The 21,597-nt window shown below is 36.0% G+C and overlaps 4 long non-coding RNA genes across 5 annotated transcripts; 3 read left to right on the forward strand and 1 right to left on the reverse strand.

Moving 5' to 3' along the window:
- Positions 1 to 279: 279 nt before the first annotated feature.
- On the reverse strand, positions 280 to 13,284 carry LOC146914816 (uncharacterized). 2 transcript variants are annotated; one of them, XR_015014412.1, is made up of 2 exons: positions 12,173 to 13,284; positions 280 to 564 (listed from the first exon to the last, which is right to left on the reverse strand). It is a non-coding gene; the product is annotated as an uncharacterized LOC146914816 (long non-coding RNA). The 2 variants fall into 2 exon arrangements; XR_015014411.1 differs by having other exon boundaries at positions 280 to 605.
- Positions 13,285 to 13,420: 136 nt separating this feature from the next.
- LOC146914817 (uncharacterized) lies at positions 13,421 to 14,126 on the forward strand. The gene is made up of 2 exons (XR_015014407.1): positions 13,421 to 13,697; positions 13,801 to 14,126. It is a non-coding gene; the product is annotated as an uncharacterized LOC146914817 (long non-coding RNA).
- Positions 14,127 to 15,285: 1,159 nt separating this feature from the next.
- LOC146914818 (uncharacterized) lies at positions 15,286 to 16,913 on the forward strand. The gene is made up of 3 exons (XR_015014410.1): positions 15,286 to 16,182; positions 16,294 to 16,383; positions 16,462 to 16,913. It is a non-coding gene; the product is annotated as an uncharacterized LOC146914818 (long non-coding RNA).
- Positions 16,914 to 19,312: 2,399 nt separating this feature from the next.
- LOC146914819 (uncharacterized) lies at positions 19,313 to 20,036 on the forward strand. Its single transcript, XR_015014406.1, has 2 exons — positions 19,313 to 19,658; positions 19,759 to 20,036. It is a non-coding gene; the product is annotated as an uncharacterized LOC146914819 (long non-coding RNA).
- Positions 20,037 to 21,597: the final 1,561 nt, after the last annotated feature.

The following is a 21,597-nucleotide window of genomic DNA, read 5'->3' on the forward strand; positions in this document are numbered from 1 at the left end:
AAAGAAGGTATGGAGTCCCACCAGTGAGAAGAAAATAGAGCAAGGCTTTGACCATTTTTGGCCAAAACATCAACCACCAAATTCTCTTCTCTAAGCACATGGGTGCAAACACTTCTGATTTGAGAGAAGAAAACCATACAATCATGCCCTCATTCTAGCCTTGAGATGGAAGCCAAACAGTAACTTCTTAAACCCTTAAAGAGATAAATCACAGAAATAATACAAATCATACAGAGGATTTAGATGCTACTTCTTCTATAACTCCGAAACATGCCTAAATAATTTTTCAAAACATCGCAACGAATTAATATCATATATCTCAACAATAGATAATAAAAATCTCCAAGTAGCCATGCAACATAATCATAATACATCTCCAAAATAAATATGACATCTCAACATACTGAGTGAATAAAAATCTAAACAATCTTAAAATGTAAATAGCAGACAAACACCCCTAATCAGAGCCCGACTCTAAGACTCCAAAAGCAACAGACGAGGTAGCTCCAAAGCTAGCCTCCAGCATACTCACCAAGCAAAGAAACTACTACTCCTGCACGCCGTCTACCCACCCATACGAATAAGGTAGACGGTCAACCAAACGACTACTGGGGGTTAGTTCACATTTCACAATTAAAGTATAATCAAATGAAAGTAAACAACATAATTAATTACAAATGGTTGAACAATACTTAATCAAATTATTCACGACAACTCAATATCATTAATAATCATCAAGCATACAAGTACAATAATCCACAAGCACACTTTCACATCATCATATATTCACCATATTTCACCAAGTTCACCAATGCACATAAGTCACCAAGGTTCACCAAGCACATAATCAAATATGACACACTTAACCAATTATCAACTGTATGTAATACGCCTAGACAAGACTTTATATGCATGTGGTACCAGTCATCGTCAAGGTCGTCACCTCAAGATACAACTGTATCATAAACATTGCCTCCAAATATGAAACCGTATCATAAATATCGCCTCTTGAATACAAAGTATTCTAAACATCGTCTCTGGACATATATGAATGCATGAACATATGACTCAACAATGCATACGTTCATACAACAAATCACCAACATAAACACCGACACCTTTATACATGCAATCACCAACAATTCACCTTCATTTTTGCATGTAAGAATTCATCACCAAAAATAAATCATCAAGATTAAAATCATCATCATAATCATCATCAACAACAATCACCTCAAAGAAATAACAAGGTTTCAATTTCACATTCCATAGAAAAGACGAACAACTATCCACATCATGATATTCATCATATTAAACAGCCAACCAACATTGATTCATTCTTATTCTATCATATCATCATGAATAAAAAGCCAATTGCATGTTATCCGATCATGAAACCGCATTTTAACAAAGTTCATCTATTTTCACAACTTTCTACATTTTCTAAGTAAATAAACAAAACAAGGTATACATGTTCAAACACCTCAACAAAGCATATACACTCCTCACATATGATCACAGTAGCATATGCATATATGCATCATCGGCCAATTCCGATTAATTCCAAAGTTTAACTAAGTTCGTCCCATTTTATCATTTTTCAAAAGAAATCCATTTCAAAGCAAAACCAAGTTAAAGCTCATGTAAACCATCGAAAACCATTTCATAAATCATAGTTACAATAAACAACCCTAACCCCACCCTTTTCTTTTAAGAAAAATGAGTTTCGTAAAATTATGCGTTCTTGAACATTTTTCAAAAAGTTTGATTCGATTCACAAAACCAAGTTCAATCCAATTAATTTTATGTTTCCAAAGGTTTATAAAGCATAACAACAGTTAAATACAACAAAAGAATCAATTTGGAAAGTCTGGATCGACCCCAAAGTACCCGGAACAACCCAAATCAAGGGTGTTGAATTGGGCAACTCGGCACTAGCTCGCCTGGCGAGTTGCACCAGAACAGGGAACCCTATTCTTGGGTTTCCTCTCGGGAACCCACTCTATTTTCCCCAAATATCTCACTTTTGATCCCATTTGACCCAAAGTCGTCCCCCAAACTTGTTTACTTTTTAACATACATCAAAAGGCAATCAAAACAACAACAAACTTAGAATCATAACATCAATTCTCTTCAAAATCATCATTATGTTAATTTTTCACCAAAACCCACATTTTTCTCATTTTTTTATTAAAACTTGACAAACAATCACACGAATTCAACACCCATCAACATACAAACATGTATAAATATTTATGAAGTGAATTTAAACATGTTTCAACAATAATCACTCATCAATTCATGATTTACACTCAAATAAGAAAAAAATCATCAAAACAACTTATCAACAACAACAACTATCAATTTTAAGCACATAACATAGCAAATTCATGAAGTTTAACATACCCATACATTCACATAAATTAAGAGCACTAAATTCATCATAAAAAATCACAAAAGTCACAATTAACAGAAAAACACTTAAACCCATAGTTGAAAATACGAGATTATAGCTTAATTATGAAAAGGAATCTATCCCCCTTTCCTCTAGCTTAAAAAATCCTAGCTATGGCTTCAATTTAGCTCCTAGTTCTTCAAACCCCAAGCTCTCCCTCTAGCTTCCTCTTCTTTCCTCTTGTGATCTACTTTCTCTCTCTACCTCTTATGTTTTTGTGAAATGAAATAATGAGTGGCTTAACCTTATTTCTCATAAGAGTTATGCTTATATAGTCACCTCATAATTGGGCTAGGTTTCTGAAATTCTAGCGCACTTGTTTTAATATGTTTTGTAAGATGTTTTAATGTTCGCATTGTTCGGATCAATGTTCCAATAAAGAAAGTAAAACAAGAAAATAAATGACAAGAAAGTAAAGAACACAGTGAGTTTGTTGACCCAGTTCGGTGACAAACACACCTTGGGGGCTACCAAGCCAGGAAGGAAATCCACTAGTGTAGTCCTTATTCTATAGCTCTCAGCAAACTCCTCGTTTACACTAAAGACCTAGGACCTACCCGTATAGACTTCATCCTAGGAACTCCTAGATCTGAGATCCCATTTCACTATCCTAATGGTCAGTCAGAGCCCCTGTGACTTATCTGACCTAAACACAAACTCAAAGATGAAGTTACCTTCAAACAAACAACTAACACCTTATTTCACAACTTTGGTGTAGTACACAAGAGTATCAAACTCAACCCACATACCTAAACAAGTATCACAAACGATACAAGAAAGGCTCACAATAAAGGTTCTAAACTTGCATCAGCATGATACAAGAGTAGAGCACATGTAGACTCAAAACCCTAAAAATCAAAACTTTTTAGTATGACTGCTTGAATGATCAATTAGGTCTTGAAGTCTTGTTTATATACTGAAGCAGCTTGGGCCAAATACTTTAGTCGGGCTTTAGAACAAAGCAGATCGGTTCTGCTAATCTGCAAAACAGAAATCAGAAACAAATATGGAAAGTCCTAAAATGTCGGAACATCTTTAGGATCATCCAAAACAATAACTAATATTTCCTAAAATATAAATACTACTTTAGGAATATTTCAAAACTGAATTTGTATGGATATGCACGTTGTTTCGTCAATAAGATAAGGAAATATTGTTTCCTTAAACAATAAAGGGTGCACGTACAAATAGGCATGAACCCATGCACACTGAACCGTGTCAGGATGTGGGAACATTGTATCCAACATCTTACAGGGATGCCTAAACACATGTTGGAACATTGGTTCCAACAAATCAGACAAGAATATTTGTTTTAGCAATAATGCAGCCAATACAAATACCCAACAATCTCACTCTTTGGCAAATTTTTGTGTAAAACAAATTAAGGCCAAATGCAAAGAGTAAAGAGGGATACAAAAGACAACCATTTCCCCAAGAGCATGAACACATATTCAAGAAGAAGAAGAAGAAGTAGCAGGGAGTATCACTACAAACATGTTAGAAGTGTGCATACAAGAATACCTCACATATTCTTCAATCACAGCTTCAGCTGTAGAGGTATTACACTTATCAAAGACATGCAACAGCGGATCAGATAAATAGCATAGTCTCCCAAAAGCAAAGGAAAAATAAATTCCTAAGCTACAAACAGGGGAAAATAAATTCCCACACAAAAATAGAGAGAAATAAACTCTCTCAAGAGTAGAGGAAAAATAAATTCCTATGCTACAATCAGGGAAAATGAATTCCCACATAGGATAGGATGTTTCAACATCCTTCATAACAACATACAGGAGTACTGGCACACATAGAGGCAAGGAAAAAATAAATTTCCCATACCTACAGAGTACTGTCACCAACCAACCAAAGAAGCAAGGGAAAAATAAATTCCCATACTTACACGTGACAAACATGGATGTCTACAGAGTACTGCTGTAACACCCATACTAGACGTATCTAGAAAGTCTAGCAAGTGCGTTAATTTAGTACTTGATACATTAAAATTTTACAACAGTAAAACTTCGAATGAATATAAAAGACAACAAGGGAATTCATACAATGATAATTCAACTTAACTTTCTAAGCATAATAAAAGCATCCTTTAAAATCCACACCATCCATCTGCAAGTACGAACAAACACTTGTCGCATCATCCATTCGGCTACTAGCTTGCTAATCCACCTGATATCTGAAACAAAAAAGGATTGGGATGAGACATAATGTCTCAGTGAGTTCCACCTAATCCTCGGCTATAGGCAACCTCAAGGGAACCTACGGTCACCACGTGTCTACTTTACAACCTGACGGTTGATTATACGTGTGTGGGGACTTGCATGATTAGACGGTTGTGCATACTAGGACCGTCTTAACTTCATCTTACTTGTTATAGGCTTACTATAATCTTATGTGTCATGGCGGCCAAGGGAACCTAAGACCACTACGCCAAGATACGGTAAACGCATTGAGGTCTTTATGTAATCATGTTCATGACACAATCCTAAGCCGGACGATTAGGGAAACCTAAGATCGTCTTCGGCATCACATTCTTTACTTGTCCTAGTCATTCGAAATCATAATCATATCATATCATATTCGCATCTAAGTTCATTAATCATTATGTTAGCGTTGAACAAACATCATTATCTTGATTCATTTTTTACGGAGAGTCCTGGGTGGAGTAACCCCGAGTACAATCCCATACATGACCGATGTACGTACATCGGACTCCCTCAGTGTCGTGCGGGTCCCTTACGGCTTAAACCGTTCCCCTTGAGTCGAGAACCTCCCGTATCCCCTTGATGTGGATAACAAGAGACATGAACACCTACGTCTTGTTACTCGGTGACATGCGGGTCCCTTACGGATTGAATCGTTCTCATATTGAGAACCCCTTGTATCCCCCTGATGTGGATAGCAAGAGACATGCCACCTACTTATACATATCATGATATTGTCGTCAATTTAAGTTAAACCTATTCATACATACATGTTTACCTCGGATCCTAGATCGATCCGATTAACGGTAAACGTTCTTACTTGTCATTCATATCATGGTGGAGAAATATCTATCCTATCCACAAATTAATGCTTGTTATATCGATCATAATCATGTGCGAAGATAACATACTTCACTCCTAATCACCCTAGTGATTCTTGCTATTATTCTAGTTCTCGACTACTATGTCGAGGCTCTAGTTTCCTTTTACTTAAGAAGTATCATGCTACCCGATTCTTATCGTATCATCTCTCGTGTACCATGCTTGAATACACTTGTCAAACAATTGCTTCATCTATAAGGGAGTTTTCTTTCAAAGATTAACATTTAGGATCTTGGTTTGAGGGGTTCACCTTTGTAAAAAGATACTACGGAGAAAACGCCTCGCGAAACGCCAAGCCTGCAAAAAGCAAGCAAAACAGTGAGTTTGCTCACTGTCTTACTCGCCATGGCGAGTAGATTTGCTGGGGAGGCGAGCAGCAGCTCGCAGCTGCGAGTTGGGGGCGAGCAGGACCCCCTGTTCGGCCCTCTAACTCGCCGTGGCGAGTTGTGACAGTCCAGCAGCCTCAAAATTGATAATGATGTTTGTTCAACGCTAACATAATGATTAATGAACTTAGATGCGAATATGATATGATATGATTATGATTTCGAATGAAACCATGTATGATATGCTAAGTACAAGACATGACTAGGACAAGTAAAGAATGTGATGCCAAAGACGATCTTAGGTTTCCCTAATCGTCCGGCTTAGGATTGTGTCATGAACATAATTACATGAAGACCTCGATGCGTTTACCGTATCTTGGCGTAGTGGTCTTAGGTTCCCTTGGCCGCCATGACACATAAGATTATAGTAAGCCTATAACAAGTAAGATGAAGTTAAGACGGTCCTAGTATGCACAACCGTCTAAGCATGCAAGTCCCCACACACGTATAATCAACCGTCAGGTTGTAAAGTAGACACGTGGTGACCGTAGGTTCCCTTGAGGTTGCCTATAGCCGAGGATTAGGTGGAACTCACTGAGACATTATGTCTCATCCCAATCCTTTTTTGTGTAACATCCCAGACTGCTGACAGGATTGCCGACTAACCCCACAAACCAACACGAGTCTTTTCAGCATGCTTTGTCCTCACTCACATGCTTACCGGGAAACTTCCCGGTAGGTCACCCATCCTAGTACTACTCCAAGCCAAGCACGCTTAACTGTGGAGTTCCTATGGATTGAGCTCCCGAAAAGAAGATGCATCTTGTTGATATAGGTAGTACCTAACAATTCTTATAAGCCTTCCTTCAACCATGTAGTCCCATACCTACACGGCCTCCGGATCCCTCTCATTCCGATGTGATTCGGTTCCTCCTATCAACGTGGGGTCATCCTGTAACAGCCTGGTGGTCCGACTCATCCCGCTTAAGTCCGGGGCCGGCCTGGCTCCGCCACTGTTACTGGGCCACGTTGTGGGTGTTACATGCCCACCAGCTTCCGCCTGGTTCGTCCCCGAACCACACTGTACTGGGAGAGGTCTGCTCTGATACCAAGTGTAACATCCCAGACTGCTTACAGGATTGCCGACTAACCCCACAAACCAACACGAGTCTTTTCAGCATGCTTTGTCCTCACTCACATGCTTACCGGGAAACTTCCCGGTAGGTCACCCATCCTAGTACAACTCCAAGCCAAGCACGCTTAACTGTGGAGTTCCTATGGATTGAGCTCCCGAAAAGAAGATGCATCTTGTTGATATGGGTAGTACCTAACAATTCTTATAAGCCTTCCTTCAACCATGTAGTCCCATACCTACACGGCCTTCGGATCCCTCTCATTCCGATGTGATTCGGTTCCTCCTATCAACGTGGGGTCATCCTGTAACAGCCCGGTGGTCCGACTCATCCCGCTTAAGTCCGAGGCCGGCCTGGCTCCGCCACTGTTACTGGGCCACGTTGTGGGTGTTACAACTGCCACCAACCACATATAGAAGCAAGGGAAAAATAAATTCACATACTTACAAGTGACAGACATGGATGTCTACACATCTGACTCAACATCCTGTTAACCAGCTTGATCTAATACAAACACACATAGAAGTATCACCCCCCCCCCCCCCTGAATATAAGAATCTATGAGTGACTACTTACAGAAATATTCCATTAATCCCCCTGAATATATGCACGATAAGAATCTTGAAACCCAAAACTCTCAACGCATAGAATAAGGGAAAACTTCAGGGCTGGGTCAACCAAAACTTCAAGGATTACTCACAAACTAGCAGACCTAATCTAGCAGACCTATCAAGGTCACACAAAAAGACATGTTCCATTTTCTTATAGCAACAACAGGGAACATGTACACCAAGATGTTGCAGCATTAGTGCCAACATCTACACAAGTCTTCACATACATGTTCCAACATTCTAGTGAACATCAACAAGGAACATGTACAAAATAAAAATTTTGAGAACATATTCTTATAACAGATTCTCAGATCATCATTAAGAACATCAAGATGTTGTAACATCCATGACAACATCTACGTAAAACCTGCAACAACATAACACATGTATACAATTCAGGTATACATAGAAATAGCTGCAGGAAGGCACACATACAAATAGCTGCAAAATAAATGCAGATAGACAAGCATATAGAGAGTATAGATATACATTTTTTCTCCCCCTTTTTAGCCACAAAATATGCCAAACAGAAGAAAGATAGAGGAATTCAGGAGTACTTCATTGCATGTATACCCCACAATTCAAAGACGTTCAAATAGGAGAAAATTGACAGCACGTCTCACAACACAGATGATCAAGCTTCCTCATGCAGGCAAATTCCCAACTTGCCCCTTAGCTTTTCAAATTGCTTAGCATATAAGGCCTTGGTGAAAATGTATGCCAGTTGCTCCTCTATATCAACATGCTCAAGTGTTACCACCTTCTCCTTCACAAGATCTCTGATGAAGTGATGTCATATATCAATGTGCTTCGTCCTAATATGTTGAATAGGGTTTTTGGAAATATTGATAGCACTCAAATTATCACAGTACCACGTTAGAACATTTTGTTCAACATCATACTCTTTCTGCATCTGCTTCATCCACACAAGTTGTGAGCAACTACTTCCAGCTGCTATGTACTCAACTTCAGCAGTAGATAGAGATACACAGTTCTGTTTCTTACTAAACTAGGAAATTAGATTATTTCCTAGGAAGAAACATCCTTTTTTCTGTCATCTGCACTCCCAGCCCAGTTAGCATCACAATAACCAATCAACATTGAGTTCTCACTGTGTGAGTATAAAATTCCATAGTTACTGGTGTTATTGATGTACTTTAGTATTCTCTTCACTTGAGTAAGATTACTCATATTTGGGTTAGCTTGATCATAGCACATACACCTACATCAAAAGTGATATCTGGTCTGCTTGCAGTAAGATATAACAAACTCCCAATCATGCTTATGTACATATTTTGATCAACAAATATACCATTTTTATCCTTTGTCAGCTTCAAGTGAGTAGCAGCTGGAGTTCTCTTGTGACCACCATTATCCATGCCAAATTTTTTCACAATGTTCTTGGCATATTTACTCTAGGAAATAAAGATAGTATCCTTCATTTGTTTGACCTGAAGGCCAAGAAAATATGTCAACTCAACAACTAGTCTCATCTCAAACTCAGACTGCATTTGCTGAATGAAATGTTGGACCATCTTGTTCGACATTCCACCAAAAACAATGTCATCAACATATATCTGGGAAATCATCAGTCTTCCATTATCATCTTTCACACGACAACAGTTAAATACATCAAAAGAATCATTTAAGAAAGTAGCAACTCGCCACCGCGTGCCATGAGCTCGCCAGGCGAGCTGCACCAGAACACGAAGCCTAGTTTTTGGGTTTCCTCTCGGGAACTCATCCAATTTCACTCCAAAAACCCCGATTTTGATCCCCCTTTGTCCCACATTCGTCCCCCATACTTGTTTATTAGTTAACATACATCCAAAGGCAATCAAAACAACTACAAGCATGGAATCAAAATCATCATCTAGTTCATTTTCCACTAAAAGTTCACATTTTCTCAATTTCCTTCAAATTTCACAATCAACCACACCAATTCAAACCCCATCAACATACAAACATATATAATCATTTATGAAGTGAATTTAAATATGTTCCAACAATAATCACTCATCAATTAATGGTTTACAATTAATTAAGCAAAAATCACCAAAAGAACTTATCACCAACAACAACTATGAGTTTAAGCACATAAACATATCTATTCCATGAAGTTTAACATACCCATGATTACACACAAATTAAGAACACGAAATTCATCATCAAAAATCACAAAAAGTCATAATTCACAATAAGCACTTATGACCCATAATCAAAAGAAGAAATTATATCTTAATTGATGATAGGAATCTATCCCCCTTACCTCAAAGTCTTGAATCCACTAACTTAAGCTTCAGTCTCCCCTCTAGCACTCAAATCCCTAACTTTCTCTAGCTTCCTCTTCTTTCCTCTTATCCAAGTTTGTGAATTTCTCTCTCTCTCTCTCTCTCAATCTCTCTCTCTCTCTCTCTCTCTCTCTCTCTCTCTCTCTCTCTCTCTCTCTCTCTCTCTCTCTCTCTCTCTCTCTCTCTCTCTCTCTCTCTCTCTCTCTCTCTAAGTTTGTGAAATGAAATGAGTGAATGATTTAACATAGTTTTTCTTCTAAGAGTTATGAATATATACTCCTCTTAACTGGGCTCAATCACTACACACCATAATGGGCTTACAACTCGCATTAATAGGTTCTAAAAAGTTTCTACTCATTAATCCGCTAAAAAACCGAATAATTATCATCTCTAACTAATTATGCCAACTCACTAGTAACTTAGTAAAAATAAATATTCTAAATGACTAATTTACTCTTGCTCATCAAATGACCAAAATACCCCTTAGTTTAAAAATAACTAAAATACCCTTCTAGACCAAAAATCCACTAATCCCAAATCAAATACACACAAAGAGAAATAAGCACATATAAACACACATAAACACGTATAGAGCCCGTTTGTTATGCCTTTTTTTAAAATAGATGTTGATAGTGTAATGTGGTTTTGTTATAATTTTTTTAACAAAGAAATTTTTCAACGAAAGCTTCAAATGAAAAATCCGTTTGAATAGTTTATCTTAAAATGTCATTCTAAGTATTTCATCATTTTGTTAATATTTTTTTTTGAATACCAAATTTTGAAAAAATCTCTAAAAAAATAGCTATTTCAAATAGCTTTTCATAAAAATCATTTTTGAAAAATTTCATTTTGAAAAAATATGCGATTTTTAGTATGTAAAATCTCGAACAGTGAATATTTAAGTTAGTGAATGTCAAAATCTCTTTTTTAACTTATACCAAATGTGTTTGAAATAACTTATACTATTTTTGACTAAATTTAAAAAAAAATCTATTTTTAGAAATACAAAGAACAATCCATTTTTTTAGAATCTAATACAAACGGGTCCATAATAAATAATTAAAATAATTCTAGTTAGAAACTTAAACACGGGCTGTGACAACAACTCTAACCTTAGGGTTCACTGTCAACTGGGATAATGTTTGAAAATGAGTTTAGATACCACACGGTTTTTACTCTACAAACATGTTTTGTAAGGGTTGAGTCTAATGTGGCTGATGTGGGGACTAAATTGCAGTTACAATAAAATAGTGAGGACTTCAAAATTCGTTATATTAATGTCGCAATTGCAGACCACAATTTAAAACCAATGCTAAGTATCTCATAATTAAATATTCTACGTACACAACATATATTAAAAAAAATATTCTACACAACATATACTAATGTTAGGGCTGGAAATGAGTCGAGTCGAATCGAACCTGTCTGAGCTCGACTTGACTCGTTTAGAATTAGCTTGGTTCAAACCTTGGTTCGAGTTTAACACGAACTTTTTTTTCAGCTCAAGTTCGGCTCGTTTAAAGTTCACAAACAGTTTGGTTCAACTCATTAGGTTCATTTCGTTTGTTCAAAACACATAACTTTAGGTATGAAAATGAGTAAAACCACTTAAACCACGTAACTCAAAAGTCAAAGAATATAAATTTTTGACACATAAATATATTGGAATTTATAACAATTTTTAATGGACTCGATGAGGCTATTATTACATTTAGTAATAAACACCGGTATGCAACCACCAAATCCTGTTTTGCCTCCTTGTGTTATGTGTTTCTCTTATTATCGTATCCTCCATTTTTCATGCATGTGCTGATGTGAGACTATTTTAGTTTTGAAATCCCAACACTACGCATAGCGTTGTCTCTCAGTTTTAATGTGGTTTATTTATATCCTTTTATTGCTAAGTGTATTTCTTAATTTTTAAAGTATTATATACATAATCAATTATCTAATTGTGTAAAATCAATTATATATATATATATATATATATATATATATATATATATATATATATATATATGTATGTATATGTATGTATGTATAATCGATTCATCTTGTGAACCAAACGAGTCAAACTACATATAGTTCAAGTTTAGCTCAATTAGTTGACGAACTTAATTTTCAGCTCAAGTTCGGCTCATTTGGTTCATGAACCAAGTTCGACGAATCAATTATCGAATCGAATTATGAACTTTAATCGAGTTGGTTCAGTTCATTGTCAGCCATAATTAATGTTAAAGAAGAGTGATTTTGTTCACCTTTTGGATAGACTTGTCTAAGCCAACATCATATGCCACAGTAAGATCAGTTTTGTAAAGACCAAACGCACGTTCAGATGCAGGGCCAGGTTTCAAATCTTCATCATAGAGCGGAAGAATGTATGTGTCAATGGATTCCCATTATAGGATTTGGCATTTTCAACACTTGGTCCATCCTGTCACAGCAACCACAGTCTCTATGTCTTGGAATCCCATTCCACTTAAAGCTGAATGTACAACAACAACCTGCTCAACATTTGATTCAAACCCAGATAGACCGTGGGGAGGTCCCAACTTTCACCTGCAAAATCAAATGCTACAATATTTTCTTCTTAGTAATTAATTATTACAACAAAAAATTATTTGCCAAATTCACTATCTTCCATTTTTACTTTATTCAATGTACTACAACAATAAATCATGGCCTGTCATAACATGCAATGATATTCTTATGACTAAAATAAAAAGAAGTGACCGCTGGCTAAATACCTATGTAATTATGTATTATTAAACTTTCAAATTGTTCACAAATCTTGCTGAATATATTAACCTTAAAGGTACATGTCTAGATGAGCTCCAATTTCTCATTCTCTATTGAAACCTGAACTATTACCTCTAATTCATTATCTATTCTTAACTAAATCAATTTAATGATTATTGGGCTATACTATAGTCGATAAGACCCCTGCGTCGCACCGGTCGAACGTCTAGCTTGCCTTAATCCCAACAAATAGGTGGAGGGGATTCGAGAAGCCTAATCGCCACTACTAATCTGAATTAACCCCTTTATATTTTAGCAATTCATACCAACTGGTTGACCCCATCAAATCCTACTTGTAAACTCCCCACAATGTGACTGATTTAATAGGTTTAACTAATTGCCTTGTCGAAACGAAAATCCATATAGAGATAATTTTACTTTTTAATTATTTAGTATCAGTTCGGTGCACTTGCAAAATTTTGTCATCAACAACTAGTAGGGAGTCAAAGCAATTTAGAACAGTTTCCTCGGGTTTTGGTATAATCCAGTAAGTTGTAATCTTTTTATTATGACATGTGGTGGTCTTGGATGACCATCTTATCTGCTATTCCATTTTGTCATGTAATGTCTTTGTACTCTAGTTTTTGCAACAAAATAATTGATATTTTGCCTTTCCTTGTCATAAAAGCGTATAAAATAATGGAAATTTAGTATAAAAAATTAATTCCTATTATTGGCGAGTTTTTAGATTACCTCTTACTTGAGTATGCTAAAGGAACAAACATAAAACGTTGATATACTTAAGAGACAATTAACAATGATTTTAATATTAGGATAAGTGTTTTACAAACCCAAAAGAGCCAAACACTATTTAATAATTGGTTGATTTAAGGAAAATTTTTGCTTTATAAATTACAATAATAAGTGATAAAACTATTTGTTACATGCGAAGAGTGTCGTCGAAGAGTATGGCTAAAATTGTGAAGTTAGTTTATTTTATGATTATCTTTTTGTATGTACTTCTTGTTTCAATAAACGTTGATGGTAATACATTTTTTATCCATTTCAAATTTCGTTCTTTACTTTGTAAAAAATATTTCATCTCATTTTAATTATATTCTTTTATTCTCTATTTTTTTTTGTGCAGCACTTGCTGAATGTATTGAAGATTCTGATTGTCCACCGTCTATGTATTGTGAACCTAGTTTTTATTGGTGGTGGCCGGGGTTTGAACCTAGATTTAAATTAGTTTGTGTTAAATGGTGAATGCAGATGTTATATAATATTGTCAAATTCTATTCCCACGTGATTATGCATTTAGGGCTGGACTTAAGGGTGTACAGAAATACCCTACCAAAATATTTTACAAGCCGTCATTTAGTCATAATGTTGGCATGGAAAAGTTTTCCTACTCTAAGATAATGGTAATGAAATAAATAAGGCAGAGAATAATAAATAGTTTTTACTCTCTAATTGTATAGTTTAATTAATATCGTAGTATTGTTATCATTGTGATTCTTTCTCGGTATTTCATATGCTATAGATGAATGTGTGATTAATATACTTTGATGTTGTAAAATCAAATATTTTATGATAAGAATAAGAAGTTTTTTTTTGAACAAACTAAAATGAGATACATTAATAACAACGGCGTTTCACCCCGCACAAGATAATCCAGAAAATTAAAAGAAAACAAAAACTGTAAGTTTAACTGGTGCCAAAAAGTTGATTAATATCACTAACTCCCCAACAATGGCGCCAAAAACTTTATAGGCCTGCAAGTGCACAATTCTACTGAGTAGTAAAAGTATTCGATCACACACAGAATTTAAGTGATTGCCAATCTAATATTTAGTTTTGATAAGGTGAAAGGGAATAATTTGATTATGAGGAATGTTTTGATTGATTAAAATCCATGAATTATTAAGTGTCTCAGGATCGTGGTTTTAATCATAATGATAAATCTTTGACATTCTTAATCCATTTCTCTATTTTTTAAATAATTTCTTTCCTGCGGACAAGGTGTTCATTTGGTATTTATTGTTTCCGCTCAGAATACATGATTATATCTCAAAACAATAATCAAATATATTTTTATGGTTGAATATCATTGAGACCCTTTGAGTGCAACCATACTGTCTCAAAACTCTCAAAACTATTCTCCATAACTCTTTAAAACCTGAGTTTTGTTCTGCTTGGACGTAACCATTGAATGATCCAGTGGCTCAGTATGGTTTAAGACAGATAACAATCAAACTGACCAAATAACCATTTATAATAACTGAGGGAAGTAGAAGAATAAATTCAAGGCTTAATTAATGATTTGGTCTCTTAAGTTATTTGTTGGTTACATTTTGGTCCCATAAGTTATTAACGTTACAATTTGGTCCCTTAAGTTATTTGTTGGTTACATTTTGGTCTCATAAGTTATTAACGTTACAATTTGGTCCCTTAACTTATTTTTTGGTTTCGTTTTGGTACCTTAACTCTTCCTCCGTCAACCACTCTGGTCCTTTATGTTATTAGAGTTAAGGGATCAAAACGAAACCAAAAAATAAGTTAAGGGACCAAAACGAAACCAACAAATAACTTAAGGGACCAAATTGTAGCGTTAATAACTTATGGGACCAAAATGTAACCAACAAATAACTTAAGGGACCAAATTGTAACATTAATAACTTATGGGACCAAAATGTAACCAACAAATAACTTAAGGGACCAAATCATTAATTAAGCCTAAATTCAAATATTTGAGAAACTGTGGTAACTCTTACCACATAGCTTGTCAATGTTTCATAACTTGAGAGCCAATCCTTCTAAGTATTCGGGAAAATTGCTAGAAGGGTAGTTAAATGTTTTAAAGTGATAAAATCCATAACTTTTATCAAGTTGGAAAGATCATCAAGCTGGAAAGAGAAAGATATCATTTTGGACAGCTAAGACTTAACGCTAAAATTTTGATGTTTAAGAGCTTGAGAGATTTGAGCTTGTATGTATTTGCAAGAAATATGTAATTACGGGACTAAATATGGTCAAAATCAATCTGATAAAAGAATGATAAAATTTGTCAATTGATTTTCTTTCTAGTTTCTAGTTTTGATTTTGTGTTACAGATAGGTAATCAAGTTCGACAGTGCCTCTCCCGTCGAGGATAAGCACATATTTCGGTTCAATATCTATCAAGTATCATTGTTTTGGATTTTGGAGATTTTCCTATACATGCTAAATGGTACACCTTAACAGATTGCAAGGAAAACAAAAATTAAATGAAGGATGATAATGGAAGAGCTAAGACAAACCTTGAAGAGCGAAGATTGAATGATTTCAGTGATGAAGAGTGAAGTTCCAACAAATTCAGTTATGACGAGTGAATATGAACAATATTGATCGCAATGAAGAGTGAAGATTGAACAATTTCACTAATTAAAAGTGATGATGAACCTTAATTAGTGGTGATCAAACAATTTCAGTGATAGAGTGAAGACGGATTTGGTGATTCTCGGCGATGAAAAGAATTTCAAATTCAAATGTAAAAGATCAATTCATTCAAAATAATTTTTTATCACCTTGTAATATAACATACACTTTTTCTATTTAACTTATGTTAAGATCATAACAACTTTATTTCACTTGCTCTTAGTTTCTTAGAGTTAGAGGTTGGTTATCCACACAAACTAAGCAAGACATGAGCAAGATCTCAGGAGATAGCTCTCCTAGCAGTAGCACCAAGGTATAATTTTGATTTCTTATTTTTGTTCTTTATCTAAGCTCTATTGAACTCTACTTATTTGCCATTTGGTGATAACAGTCTACAGCCAGAATCTGCCTCCACGAGGAGACAAACATGGTGAAAATATCTGCTGAAATAACTGAGAAAACCTCGAAGTGGAAGAATTTCAACGTCGAAATAGCGGTGGATGAGTACAATCGGAAGGAGCAAGAGATTAAGGATTTGGAAGAAGAAACATCGTTGTTAGAAGTTGAGCTAGACCGTCTCCGGATGGAGTTGAAAGGAATAAAAAAAAAAAAATAGCTGTGTTGTGTCTTGTTTGATTTCATTTATTCAGCTTTAACTTGTATTACCAGCTTCATGATGAATATGAAGATTATTAATGCCATGGTGGCACTCCAATGTGAGCATTTTTATCATAAAGATTTGCGTAACAAAGTGGCTTCAACTTAGGAAGGTCTGCTCAAATGAAAACAAACAAAATTATTCTTTTTTTTCCTTTCCTTCATAAATTACCTTTTTAACTTAACTTTTTCGTAATTCAATTGCTTTTCATGGCTCTTCGTCACCGAGAATCACCAAAACACTCTTCATTGTTGAATCATTCTTCATGCTTTTAGTTAAAAGTTAGCCAGCTATCAACGCATGTTTGGTTCTATTTTTAGAGGGGTCATAATTGAATATGGAGATGTAAAATTAGTTTTGAAATGTTTGGTTGCTTTCAAATAGAATTGATTTTCGCTACACATTGATTCTACTTGTAGTTAGGATTTGTAGTTTTACCTTTAGTGGGAAACAACTTTCAAGAATCAATTCACTCAAAATTAATTTTTTCCCAGCAAAACACCAAGCATACACGAAGATGGTTTATAAGTGGATTAAACAATAATTTTAGGTGTAAAAATCATATTTAAAATTAAAAGTGACAAATCCTAACTTCAAATTAAAATCAACATGCGAAGTTATGGGTTCAACTCTCGTCACTGGTGTCGGGTCGGTTTGGTTCTGGTTGGTTATGGGTCTTTGGAGCACGGTTGGGTCTGGTTGTTATGGATCTGGCTGTTGTCTCCTTCAACCATCTCTAGCCATCTAAACCTGTTTGTGTTTGGGTCTTTCCCAAACTGTTCGGGTAGGTTTGTTTCACGAGGTACCAGGTTGTGTTACTATTTATTGGATCTATGATAGTTGTCCAGGTATGCTGAAGTTCTGCAGGGTTCGTGATTCAAGTTCCACTAACGGCGCCGCTATATCTATATCAGTCTTTTACTGATTTCATATTGATTTCAGTTTTTTGCTGTTGTTTTTCCATGATGTGGTGGTGGTGTGGTGATGCGTAGTGGTGGTGATGTGTGGAGTTGTGGTGGTGGTGATGTGTGGTGGTGGTGTCTTTTCCTTGTCACCGACGACCACCTTTATACGATTGGGGTTGTGCTTCCGCTTCAAACCGGCGTCGCTGCTCGTGTTTTGTTGTTCGGTTTCGTCTTCCTCTAGATTCGTGTTTGTGTCGCCGTTTGTTTCTTGGTGAGGCGGTTTGGCAGGGTATTTTTTGTGGTGGTGGTGGGAAGGTGTGGTGGTGGTGGTGGTGGTGTCGGCGATGATGTGTGGTCATGGTGGTGATTCTGTTTGTGTGGGTGTACGTGGGGTTGTTTCGGTGTGGTTTGGATGGGGGGTCGCGGATCTAGTATCGAAACGCTTGGCAGATGGGAGCTTTTTCAGGGGGTGGTTGGTGTTGCTTGGTTTGGAGGAGGCTGCTTTTGTTGTGGTTGTTGTGGGAGATTCCTTGTGGAGATCGCCTATGTTTTTTGGGTGCTAACTCGTTATCGCTTTTTGTTCGCTTTTTTCAGGAGCTTTTTGGGATTTTGTTCGTGTTCTTTCGCTGGACCGGAGGCTGTGCAGTGGTGGAGGCATATATGTTTCATGGAATATTTTGTTGTAGGAGAATGTTTCATGGACACCCTTTTCTCCATACACATATTGTACCACCCCCATATGAGAGTGTGAGAGATACAAAAGGTGAGTTTTTTGTGTGTGTGTGTGTGTGTGTGTGTGTGTGTGTGTGTGTGTGTGTTGGGACCACGTGAACACATGTCACAATTGATGCGAGTGTACAAGTGGTATATGTCACCTAAGGTGGTCTATGTATCACTCCCCGTTTTTGTGTGGTGATGCTTGCATATCTGGGATTTGCGAGTAGACATTAGACAAAAAAAACAATTTTTTTGTTATAGTTGATGATTGCGACGAAAATTGTGATTGCATCCTAGTTTTTAGATCAGAACACTTCAAAATTGGAGGACAGTGGAAGTATATCATTGTTGCGCGCATAATTCATGAGCGAGTGAATGTCATAGTTGGTGCTCCAATGACAAGGATGAATAAGACACTGGAAGTAGACATGGCAACAAAATCCGCCCCCTCTAGACCCAACCGCCCCCGCCCCTAGTTAATGGGGAAAAAGCCGATTTAACTGGGTGTGGGTGCGGGTTTGGGGGGAAATTTGAGTTTTTAGTACGGAGTCGGGGCCGGGGCTGGGGGAGGCTTACACCCTCCCCGTACCCACCCCTGCCCCGCAGCCGCTTTTTGAATTTACTTTATTAAATTTTATAATCTTATTTTCGTAAGCACCAACCTATTTTAATATATTATTACTCTTTAGAAACATAATTATTAATAATTATTTTGCTCTTGTGAAAAAAGTTTATTAGATCTTTAATTATTAATATAATTATTGTTTTTTAATGCTATGAAAAAATATGCATTTTTTTTAAATATTTTAAGGAAAGATAGTTTTCACGGGTGGGGGTGGGGGCGGGGCCGGGAGACCCGTCCCCAATGGGGGCGGGGGTTGGGTTTTTGATTTTTATCCCCGATATGGTTTGGGGATGGGGGCGGGTGCATGGAAGCGGGGGCGGGGATGGGGATGCTTAAACCCGCCCTCGAACCACCCCGTTGCCATGTCTAATTATTTGTGAGTTTTCAGATTACCTCTTTCTTGCGTATGCTGAAGGGACAAACATAAGACATTGATATACTGAAGAGACAATTAATGATGATTTTAATACTAGGAAAAGTTTTTTACAAACCTAAAAGAGCCAAACACTATTTAATAATTGGTTGATTTAAGGACAAATTTTGCTTTATAAATTATAGTAATAAGTGATAAAACTATTTCTTACTGCAACGATTGTGGTGGACGAGTATGGCTCAAACTATTAAGTTGGTTTATGTTATGATTATCTTTTTTTCTATATTTCTTGTTTCATTGAACACTGATGGTAATACATTTTTTACACATTTCAAATTTTGTTCTATACTTTATAAATATCATTTCATCTCCTTTTAATTATATTCTTTTACTCTCTTTTTTTATTGCAGCATTACCTGCATGTATAGAAGATTCTGATTGTCCACTTTCTATGAATTGTGATCCTGGTTTTACACCACAATGTTCAAGTGGCGAATGCATATGTTTTATAGATATCACAATTCCTAAACCCAAGTGATTATGCATTTAGGGTTGGACTTAAGAGTGTACTAAACTATTTTACAAGCTGTCATTTAATTACAATGTTGGCATCGAATAAGTTTTTGTACTCTAAGATAATGGTAATGAAATAAAATGAGGCAGAGAATAATAAATAGTTTTCACTCTACTTCTAATTATATAGTTTAATAAATATCGTAGTATTGTTATCATTGTAATTTTTCTCGGTATTTCATATGCTACAGACTAATTTGTGACTAATATACTTTGATATTGTAAAATCAAGTAGTTTATCATATGAATAACAAGTTTTTTTTTTAAACAAATCAAAATGAGATATATTAAACCAACATGCTACCCCTCCGTCACAAGGTTTGTCAAAGGAGATAGCAAATAATACATTAGTGTCTGAAACAGTAGTAAAGCATTAGCCAGCACCCAAGCACAACATGTTATTTTAAACAAACTTATATTATTATTTGTTAAAGGATAAGAATGACAAAAGAGCTAAATTTCCAAGTTCAACTACAAATTTTGAGTATTATTGTAATCATATGTACTTAAGACTTTAAATGGAAACATAAAGTCATTTTTTATGCATGTTTATACTGACTTTTTTATAATTTAAGGATCCATGGACTTTAAGATCACACCCAAATAAATGCATAAGAATCCTTTTCGATTATAATCCACAATAGACAGTTGACAAGAAATATGAATATACTTTTCTATTTCCAATGTCAATTTTAAACTTAGTAACATAGAAAATGTAAAATAGTTTACACATAATTCCAGCCATTCCAACTGTACTATGTTTGAAAAAAATCATCTCAATTATATATACATTTCCTATAGTACAACATCTATGTTATGACGTAGTAACTATATACTGCCTCTATCAGGGTCGTCCCTATGAAATTGGAAGCTCAACTCTCATAAAATAAAAACACAATTCTGCGAAAAAGAAGGGATTGTTGTGATTCTTTGAATTTGCTTTAGATGGTTTGATATCATTCAATTCTTGTCAGAAAATAAGAACTAGAGTCTAGAGGATTAATGGATGTTGGATTGGTGGTGGTTACCCGTGTGTGTGGCGTTGCGCGGCTGAGAGATTGAAATCAGGAGTGAACGCGAGAAAGGTTGAGAAGAAGAAAGAAGTAGTGTGATGTCAGAAGAAACTGATATAACCATAAGATGGAAGGGAGTGTAATTGTCTTCATTTGTGTAATTGTCTTCATTCTTCAGGAGCAATTTGTTTTGATTGGCTTTGGTGTTTCTCTGTTGGATCGGGGGTGATGCGGCCTTCTGATATAGTCCTGAAGACTGGTTAGCTGATCACTTTCGATTCGAGATCGGGAGTCAGTTCTTTGTTCAAGTTTGGTTTTGGGATTTTGTTCGTGTTCTTTCGGTGGACCGGAGGCTGTGCAGTGGTGGAGGCATATATGTTTCATGGAATATTTTGTTGTAGGACAATGTTTCATGGACACCCTTTTCTCCATACACACATTGTACGACCCCCATATGAGAGTGTGAGAGATACAAAAGGTGAGTTTTTTGTGTGTGTTGGGACCACGTGAACACATGTCACAGTTGATGCGAGTGTACAAGTGGTATATGCCACCTAAGGTGGTCTATGTATCACTCCCTGTTTTTGTGTGGTGATGCTTGCATATCTGGGATTTGCGAGTTGACATTAGACAAAAAAACAATTTTTTTGTTATAGTTGATGA

Source organism: Medicago sativa, chromosome 6 (genome assembly GCF_051527215.1).
Source record: "Medicago sativa cultivar Bolivia chromosome 6, Bolivia_mono, whole genome shotgun sequence".
Lineage (NCBI taxonomy): Eukaryota > Viridiplantae > Streptophyta > Magnoliopsida > Fabales > Fabaceae > Medicago > Medicago sativa.